This window comes from Peromyscus eremicus, chromosome 2 (genome assembly GCF_949786415.1).
Source record: "Peromyscus eremicus chromosome 2, PerEre_H2_v1, whole genome shotgun sequence".
Lineage (NCBI taxonomy): Eukaryota > Metazoa > Chordata > Mammalia > Rodentia > Cricetidae > Peromyscus > Peromyscus eremicus.
This window is the reverse complement of record NC_081417.1, coordinates 108,121,772-108,129,565: the sequence shown is the minus strand read 5'-3', so window position 1 is coordinate 108,129,565 and position 7,794 is coordinate 108,121,772.

Below are 7,794 nucleotides of genomic sequence, written 5' to 3'. Positions count from 1 at the left end.
GGCAAGAAACTCTTGAACTTGAAAATAAGATTCAGATATTTTCAAATGGATTCTTTTAAGAAGAAAATCAGTACTTGGGATATATTTGCATTTTGCTTGTACTTATAATCTGTTTGCATTTAGGGAATGCTCTAGGTAGAAAAGTCATAAAACACGACTCCACAAAGAAGGAAAACTTCCTCACAAGAATTTCCTACCCTTTTTTTTTTCTGCAGGAACTGTGAGCATGTACACAAAGTACTGGCTGCTGCTGTTCCTCGGAGGGAAACCTGGGGAGTATCTCATCAGAATTAAGAACACTTGTCATGGAGAGCAGAGTGGAGCTTTTTACACTTTCCCTTACATAAGGGAAATGAAAGAAATGCTGTGGGGAAATTATTGTAAGTAGTAACAGATGATAAACAGTAGGTGGTTGAAGATATCTTCCCAGACTTTGGGCTTTCAAGGTCATAAGACTTAAAGCTGCTGGCCTATGACATCTAAGGATTAGTCCAGGTAAGTTGCCAGTAAGGACTTAGAGATAGACCCTGAGTTCATCATTTTAGTTTTATAGTACTTTTCTTTTGTTGACTTGGCAAATATTTATGACTATTTTAGGAACTTTTCCTATCTTTGTCCTTATTATCCATCAAAATATATTAAGAAATACTGAAAAATATTTTTCTGTACTAGAGCACTTGAATTTTGATTCACAATAAAAGCTAGAGATACAGGAAAATCTTGAATTTTTTTAATGCAACTCATAAAGTTTTATTGGGACATGGTAATACACGTTTATTTAGTTTTTAAGTTTTTCTTTTTTAAATTTTTATTAATTAATTAATTAATTTTACATCTTGACTATAACTTCCCCTCCCTCCTCTCCTGTTCCTCCCTTCCCTCTCCCTCCTACCCCACCCTTCTCAATCCATCAGTCCTCCATATTCATTCAGAAAGATGCAGGCCTCCCATGGGCATCGAACAAAACATGACATATAAAGATGCTATAAAACCAAGCACCTCCCCTGGTATTCAGGCTGGGCACAGCAATCCAGCATGAGGAGTAGGTTCCCAAGAGCCAGCCAAAGCACCAGCAGTATCTCTGCTCCCATTGCTAGGAGTCTCAAAAATAGACCAAGCTACATAATTGTCATATATATGCAGAGGTTCTAGGTCAGTCCCATGCAGGCTCCCTGGTTATTGATTGGTTCAGACAGTGTCAGTTTCCATGAGTCAGGCTAGTCATTTCTGTGGGTTTTCTTCCAATGTCCCTGATACCATCCCCATCCCACCCCATACCAGGCTCCTGCAATCCCTCCTCCCTCTCCTCAGCAGGACTCCCCAAACTCAACTCTTGCTTGGGATATCTTTCTGTATGTTGTAAATATGTGTTACTCCCGTTGGATAATAAATAAAGCTGCTTATGGCATGGCAGGACGGAGCCAGGTAGGAAAATCCAAGAAAGAGAGAAAGGAGAAAAGAGAGTAAAAGGAGACACCAGCCAAAGGAGCAACAAGATACCAGCAGACCAGTAATGCCATGGTCATGTGGCAACATATAGATTAATAGAAATGGATTAAATTATAAGAGCTAGCTAGCAAGAAGCCTGAGCTATAGGCCATATAATTTGCAATTAATATTAAGCCTCTGAGTGATAATTTTATAAGCAGCTGAGGGACTGTGGGGCCAGAAGGGAATGGAGAAACATGGGAACACGGAGCCAGGTAGGATTAGAGAAACTTACAGCTACACAACCCAATGTTTGGCTGTGGGTCTCTGAACCTGCCTCTGTCAGTTACTGGATGAAGGCTGACCACAGGGATAGTCATCAGTGTGATCAGAGGGGATGGCCACTTCAGGCTACTACTACTGCCAGGAGTGTTAGCTAAGGCCATCTTTGTAAAATCCTAGAGGTTTCCCTTGCATCAGGCTTCTACCCAAATCCATAAAGCCTCCCTTTCTAGTCATCTGTCTTAGTATTCTTCCTCACTGCCCAACCCTCTCAACCTGATCCCCTGTGTTCCCATTCCCACTTGTCCCCATGAGATCTATATTTCCTTTTCCCTGGGAGATCTATGCATACCCCCTTGGGCCCTCCTTGTTACCTAGTTCTCTGTTGTATGCAAATCAACAAGAGTCTGTTAAAGTGTAAAGGATATCAAGGATTTATGAAGACATAAAATGGGGAGAAAATACACTCATGGATACAGACCAAGTAAACAGCCACCCTGGTCCTCCATTCTGCCCAGGGGTAAATAGAACCAGCAGTCTGATCTCTGACCACCACAAGAGAGAGGAAGCACACACTCTCTCCTCAGTTTTAAGCAGTCAAGTACCCAGAGAAAACCATGCCTCTATTAAGCCACTTACCCCAAGGTCATTGGCAGAGCAAATTCCTACAACACTTCTCCTTTTTGTCTAAATAAGAGTATTTTAAACCGAGTACAAAACTATGTACAATAAGAGTGATTATCAAGTATTGTCCAGGAGAAAGAGAGGGTAATAACATAAAAAAAAGGAACTACAACCAACATTCAAAACAGTTTCAATACTACTGGCCGAGATAGACCAACCACACAAAATACACCAGTCAGGACTTAAACATAACTCTAAATTTCCCCATAAGATTAGCATCCCCCTCAATCAGCAGGAAGTATTATAGAAAACTACATCCAAATTCCCAAAATATTGTTTATGAATGTTTGTTTTCATTTAAAGGGGGTTGATTATAAATGGTTAATGGTTACAGTCAATCTCTTCATAAAAAATGTGGGATATGATGTAGAAATGATAAGAAAAAAGTAGATTATTGAATCTACTTTAATCCAAAAAACAATTGTTAATCTCAAAATATATTGGTATGGATTTTGGTTTATTGGTACAAACTTGATAGAGTGTGGGGAATAGCCTTGAATGCATTGACACAGGAGACAGTTGCCTGGATAGAACACCAGTAGCCCAGACAACTAAGATGGACAATTAATAAATGGGACCTCACAAAACTGGAAAGCATCTGTAAGGCAAAGGACACTGCCAATAGGACAAAATGGCAGCCTATAGAATGGGAAAATGTCTTCACTAACCCCACACCCAACAGAGGGCTGATCTCTAAAATATATAAAGAACTCAAGAAATTAGACATAAAAAACCCTAAATAATCCATTTTAAAAATGGAGTACTGAGCCGGGCGGTGGTGGCGCACGCCTTTAATCCCAGCACTCGGGAGGCAGAGCCAGGCGGATCTCTGTGAGTTCAAGGCCAGCCTGGGCTACCAAGTGAGTTCCAGGAAAGGCGCAAAGCTACACAGAGAAACCCTGTCTCGAAAAAACAAAAAAAAAAAAAAGGGGGGTACTGACCTAAACAGAGAATTCTCAACAGAAGAATCTCAAATGGCCAAGAAACACTTAAAGAAATGCTCATCATCCTTATCCATCAAGAAAATGCAAATCAAAATGACTCTGAGATTCCATCTTAAAACTGTCAGAATGGCTAGATGTAATAGAACACAGGTAAAGCCACAAGACATGTGGCAATACATAGATTAATAGATATGGTTAAGTAAGATAAAAAGCCAATTAGCAGTAAGCCTGAGCCATAGACCAAACAGTTTGTAATTAACATAAGCTTCTGTGTGTTTATTTGGGACTGAGTGGCTGTGGAACACAGGAAAACTTCTGGATACACTCTGGGTCTGTGGATTTATAGTATGATTATCCTTTACTTTACAATTACTAGCCACTTATGAGTGAGTACATACCATGTTTGTCTTTCTGTGTTAGGGTTACCTCACTCAAGATAAGTAGTTTTTTATTACTATAGCTCTGATCTTGAGATCAGAGATGGTGATACCTCTGGCAATTCCTTTACTGTACAGGATTGTTTTAGTTATCCTGGGCTTTTTGTTTTTCCATATGAAGTTAAGTATTGTTCTTTCAAGATCTGTAAAGAATTGTGTTGGAATTTTGGTGGAGATTGTATTGAATCTGTAGATTGCTTTAGGTAAGATGGCCATTTTTACTATGTTAATTTTACTGGTCTATGAGCATGGGAGAACTTTCCATCTTCTGATATCTTCTTAAATTTCTTTCTTCAAAGACTTGAAGTTCTTGTCATACAGGTCTTTCACTTGCTTGGTTAGAGTTACCCCAAGCTATTTTATATTGTTTGTGGCTACTGTGAAGGACTGGAGATATGGCTCAGTTGTTAAAGACTAGGCTCACAACCAAACATATAAGAATTTTTTCTTCCACCAATGATGTTTCATAGTTTACCCTAAAACTAAAGGAAAATTTCTGCCAAGCAATGTCATCATTATTACCATTATGAATTATTATTCCTACCCTTAAATTATTATAGATAAACTATATGTACAATATTTTACAAATAGCCCTTTGTTGCTGAGAATGGATTTCAACAAACTAGAATAATCTGGGAGTTTGATTGACTTAGGACTGAGGTCAGTGTATGGATTGAACTTTTGAGGTATATGACATTCCAGAGGTCTGCTTGAGGCCCATGGCTTTATCCTTTGAACAGGATGATTAATACCTAGGAGGCCATGAAGGTGCAAAAACAGGTCTTTTGCCTACACCAACCTCTGTGCAATGATCACCTTCCCCATGTTCAAAATATTTTGGAGACACCCACCACCTAAACACTAGCCATCCTAGGGGATAATCAAGGGAGTCACAGCAAGGGTGAGACAAGCTCTCCAGCTGAGAAATGATAAAACTAAGTGTGACCAGGAGAGGCCTTTGGAGCTCAAAGCAGGAAAGCTACTACAATGAAGTCAACTCTGGCATGTGTCAGACACATGTCCAATACACATGCAGCAACAGCATAAACTACAGGAAAAACAGGAGTCCACAAGTTCAAATGATTCGCTCTCTCATGAGATTTTGGGGACCAAGAAAGAAGATGCCCAACTGTTTTACATTTCCTTATTGTTATTCTCAAGTGCTCCCTTTCTTTCTTTTTTGAGTTTTTTTTAAAATTGAAAATAGATTCTTATCTCATATAATACATCTGAACCAGCGTCTCCCCTCCCTCTACTCCTCTCAGTTCCCCTACTATTTCCCCTTTTTCCCAGATCTACTCTCCATCCATCTCCCATCAGAAAAGAACAGGCCTCCAAGAGATGTCAACCAAACACCACAAAATGAAATACTGATGTATCCATTTCTTCTATTGTATCTTCAATGATGAGACTGTCTCTTCCATATCTTGTATTCTTGCCTCTATATTTCTGTTCAAATTCCTAAGTTTTTTATTTCCATAATTCGCTGTTTATGTCTTCTTTATTGTTTCTATTTCCATTTTCAGGTCTTGAACAATTTTATTCATTTCCTTCAACTGTTTATATTTTCTTCACTTTCTTTAAGAGATTTATTCATGTCCTCTTTAAGGACCTCTATCATTTTCATAGTTAAGATCATATTCTTACGTTTCAGCTATATTGGAATATTTAGGACCTGCTGTAATAGGATAGCTGGGTTCTAGTAGAAACATGTTGTCCTGGTTATTAATTGATTGTTTTCTTAATCTGGCATCTAGGAGCTGAATTCTGAGTTTACCTTTGTTGGGTGGGTCTTTTGTTCCTTGGATTCTATTTTCTCTCTGGATAGAGAGAGTGTGATAGTGGTGTGTTTCTTGTTTTACTGATCTGCTAGACTGATGTAATTATATTATCAAGGAATGCCTGCTGGTGTTAGAGGCTGGAATATAGTATAGAGCAGAGTGAGGGAGGTTATAAGGGAATGAACCCCAAATAAGCATGACCAGAGAAGACTGTCTCTATGACATATTATAGTCAAGATACAATGTGTACCAACCAAAGAAGCAATATTAAAAGTTGTAAGAGAAAAATGTTGTCTGACACACAGAGGCAGAAACATCAGAATAACTTCAGCTCTTATCACCACCTTGAAGGTTCTGAAAGGATGATATAATATATCTCAAGCCCTGAAGTTAAATAACTGCCAACCAAGATTGCTATATTCAGCAAAGCTATCTTTTAAAACTGGTGAAGTAAGGATATTTCAAGACAAGTACAAATTAATGCAGTCCATGATCTAGTACTGTAGAAGGAATACTATATACAGGGAAAGAAATATAGTCCCAATCACAAGTGCACAGGAAAGAATAAATTTCACAAGAGGATGAGCAAAGGAAAGCTAGGAAGGAATCCATCATGTCCAACAAAATAAACTTGAAAAATGTTGGACTAATAGAAGAGGAAGTAAAATAACAACCCAACCAATGAGAAAAATAATGAACGAAGTTAGTCAGCATTCATTTCTCATAAAATCTTAAATAAATAGACTTTACTTATTAATGAAAAGATGCAGAGAGGTTTGCTTGGTTTAAAAAACTGGACCTCAAAATCTTTTGTCTCAAAGTTCGAAAGTGCCTCACTGGTAATGACACCAACAACCTGTCAAGTGAACGGAAACTGGCATTAAAAATAAATCTGGCTTAACTCTTCTCATATCTGATACAGTTTGATTCAAACCCAAACTAGTAAGTAGAGATTTTTAAGAAGTCACTACATATTAGTAAAAGGAATGATTCACCAAGAAGCTATAATAATTATAAGTATATATGCACCAAGTGTTGCAGCTCTCAATTTCATAAAACAATCACTAATGGACAAAGGTCAAACAGATCCTAATACAATGATAGCAGGTGATTTAAATACCCTACACTCATCTCTTCATAAAGGGTTCAAACTAAAAATCAACAAAGAAAAATCTCAAAGTGAAACTGTATCATACATCAAAAGGACGCCATAGTTGTTTAGAGAATATTCCACCCAATAAATATAGAGTACACATTCTTTCAGCTATGCATGGAACCTTCTATAAAACAGTCTAGGCTACAAATTAATTTTACCAATTACAAGAATCTCTTGTATCATATCAAACCATAGTGCAATAATAATACAAAATTATACTAAGAAAAATTAGACAAAGTAACATATTAGAGACTGAATAACTAGCTGGTCATTGAAGAATTCAGAGCAGAAGTAAAAATCCCATATAAAGAAACAAATAAAACGATAACTTATGAGAATATTTGGGATAGAGTTAGGGTAGTTGTAAGAGGCAAATTTATAGCTATGAGAGCTTATATTAAAAATCTGAAAAGAAGGAAGGGAGAGATGCTGTTTCTCTGTATGCTAGAAGGCAGAATGGAACAAGCCAGCAAACTAGCAGAATACTGTGTGAAGCCTCTTTTGTTGGAGCCTAAATCCTGTTCCCCAGGAAAAACCCTGCCCCTTGTTTCTCATCACCCCAAAGAGCCACATCTCTTAACATTTACTTTTAGGAACATCTTAAGTTTCAAAGGGCCACATTCAAACCAGAATTGCTGAGGACATGCCAAGGAGCAGCAAAAATGAAGAGGAGTTGGATGCACTCAGTGTGTTTTAGATGGGACAAATTCAGGTAGATTACTGCCTTGTCCGAATATACTACACTGCTGATACCTTAGTGTAAAGTCACTTCCAGGGAAACTCTGGTCCTCCAGTTTGGCTGCTTCTCTTCTTTCCCTCAGATGTCCCTCCCTCTTCTTCCTTATCAGATGTGTCTCTCTCAGAAGTCCTTCTCCATTTTTCCATGGCAGGGATCTTCTATTACTCTTTCCATGCCCATTCTTGGAGATCTCTCCTTTTTCTCTCTTAATCTTTTTTCTTGCCCCACAGCACGTGTGTGTGTGTGTGTGTGTGTGTGTGTGTGTGTGTGTGTGTGTGTGTGTGTGTGTTATTTGTCATTCTGGGTCTGTCTTGTTTTACATATCATAAAGATTTCCAGTTCA